Below are 2,909 nucleotides of genomic sequence, written 5' to 3' on the forward strand. Positions count from 1 at the left end.
AAAATAATAATAGGTAAGAAGAAGAAACAGAGCAGTTTCAATAGGGACCTCCAGCGGTCGCTGGCTCGGTCCCTAAAAACAAAAGAAAAATAGAGTGGAAAAGCTGACCCTCCGTAGATCAGATGAAACTAGGTCTCAGCTCTCAGAGGATGTTGTGCTCTATAATGTCCGCCCACATAAAGTGCTGTGAACACCTGGGCAGGAAGAATGGTTCATGTTCTCCTGGAGAACACACACACATACATATACATTCAACATACACTTCTATACCCTTTTTTCGTGGACTTTCTCTCCCTCTCAGATTTTCCTCTCTTTCTCTTCCCTTCCCTCCTTTTCCCTTCTGTCTTTTTGCTTGTTTATCTTTTTACCGGCTCCTCTCTTTTTCTGTCTTTATTCCTCTTTCTTTTACTTTTGAAACCTTTGTGTGTCTCTCGATTCTTACCCAGTCCTCATTTTTTACCTCCATCACAATTCTTTCACTCTATTTTCTCTTAATTTCCTAATTTCTCAAGCTGTCTGTTTATTTCTCTCCCTCTGTACTTTCTCTGTAAGTTTGGTAAGTTTGTTTCAGTAGGCTTTATTTTACAGAACTTGTAAATTCTGAAAGATGAACGATATGGGAGGTATGGGTGTGTGTAAGCAATTACAACTCACATTATTGTTCAGTTGCTCAGAGACTGCCACAGTGCTGCGTTCACACTGCAGCTGAAAGTTGCCCAAAAGTACTTTGATCTTGTCATTGACTGATAGTTGAAGTTGAACTAGTAGCAGGTTAGCGGATATGTATGCATTTTTCCCCTTTTTTCCTAGTCTTTTCAGTACATGCCGGTTGATTCAGAAGGATGAGCTGTACTATATACTATGTGAACAGTCAGAAATTACACAGCAGTGTGAACACAGCCTGACAGAGAGAGGGGCATTAGAAAGAGAGACTGCTCTCTCTCTTTTTCTGTTTTACTGTGGCTCACTTGCTCTCTAGCTCACACACGCACGTGTGTGTGTGTCACGTGTGACCGGTGTTGTGTGTGTGCAGTGTGGAGGACATGGAGCAGCAGAAGAAGCAGGACAGCGACTCAGGAGTCGGCAGCGACAACGGAGACAAGAGACTGTCTGCTACTGAGGTACTGAGTGTGTGTGTGTGTAATGGTGTGTGTGAGATTCTGTGTGTGTATGTCCTTTTGTGTAATTGTCTCTATATGCTGTGTTGTCTCACCTTTAGAAAACCTCTCCTTTGCTGTCTCTTCCGATCTCCAGGAGCTCAGCTCTCTTTTAACATCATTTTATTCTTTCATGTGTACTGCATCATTATATTTAAAATAATTCGTTGGACACTGAAAACTCCACCTTACACAAGTACATAACAGCTGATTATTTTTGTTAAATGATAACAGAAAAGGCAGTAATAATCCTGAATGTGTCAGAAATACCACGCTTTTAATTTATTTCAACACAGTTGTTCCAAACACGGACTGAATCGCTGCCAACTTGACTAAAACAAATACTGGCAGACTTATTAATTTGATATAATTAATCAACTCGCTACAAACTCACTCCTCCCCTCTCCTGTCCCTTCCCGAACCGGCTGTGTCTAGTCCTAGTCGGAGCTGCTGTAAATCACCTGGCCTCTGATGGTGTCAGAGTAGCTCCGAGTGGTGTAAACCAATCTCCCCTGCTACTTTGAGTTTGCAGTCCAGGTACAGTCAGCTGATAAGACCACAAGCAGACTGGTAGCAGCTCGTACAGTTATGCAGTGCTGTATTACAAGAGAAAAGGTCTGTGTTGCAACAGTCCCCTGATACTTAACAAAATGTTTCACTTTTTTTTTTTCTGCAAATATCCAACTAATGAAAAGTGCTTCGACTAAGACTCTTCACATCGACAGTTTACTCAACTACATTTGTTTCTCACTGAATTAAATTGTTTACATTTTACATCAGCAGTATCAATAAATATGACGTTAGAAAGCTGTTTGGAGCTGCAGCTAATACTTTTTTTATTATTGATTAATCTGTCAATTAATTCATCAATTATCTGATGAATTAATAATAATAACTAATAATAAATAATAGTCTAAATCATATAATGTCAAAAATTAAATGAAAAATGGCCATTACAATTTCCTGGAGCCCAATGTAATGTCTTTTTGTGTCTGTCTCAGTTTACAAGGATATCAAACAGCAGAACAGCAAATCCTCACACTGGAGAAGCTTGCAACACAGAATGCTAATACATGACTATAATGATGAATTAATTATTTTGGTTGTTGATCAGCTGATCAGTTTGTTGTTGTTGTTGTTTGTTGCAGCCATCAGATGAAGACAGCCTGAGTTTCAACGTGCCGATGAGTCACATCACGGAGGAGGAGGGAATCAGTAAAGAGGACTCGAGTGAACACATCTGCTCCCTAACAGGTACACACAGACACACAGACACAGCTGATAGTAGACAGGACGTGGTGGTGATTGAACAACACTGTTTCTCTCACAGGACACAACAGAGGAAACTTGACAGCACAGACACAGGCTGAATGTTTACATTTGAATAGTAAATCTGTGTCTTCACAGCACACTATACTGTGTGTGTGTGTGTGTGTGTGTTTAGTAAAAGTCATTTTACAGTGAAATAGAAAAAACAAAAACAGCAAGCTAGATAATGTTTGGCATCTGTGCTTGATGAATGACTAATGACAATTCAATTCAATTCAATTTTATTTGTATAGCGCCAATTCATAACAGAAGTTATCTCAGGACATTATATAACATTATTTACAGAGACCCAACAGTACACTAACTATAAGCTTTATCAAAGAGGAACGTCTTAAGCCTACTCTTGAATGTGGAGAGGGTGTCTGCCTCCCGAACCACAACTGGAAGCTGGTTCCACAGGAGAGGAGCTTGGTAACTGAAGGC

The sequence above is a fragment of the Morone saxatilis genome, unplaced genomic scaffold (genome assembly GCF_004916995.1).
Source record: "Morone saxatilis isolate NCDOM2014 unplaced genomic scaffold, NCSU_SB_2.0 Contig5, whole genome shotgun sequence".
Classification (NCBI taxonomy): domain Eukaryota; kingdom Metazoa; phylum Chordata; class Actinopteri; family Moronidae; genus Morone; species Morone saxatilis.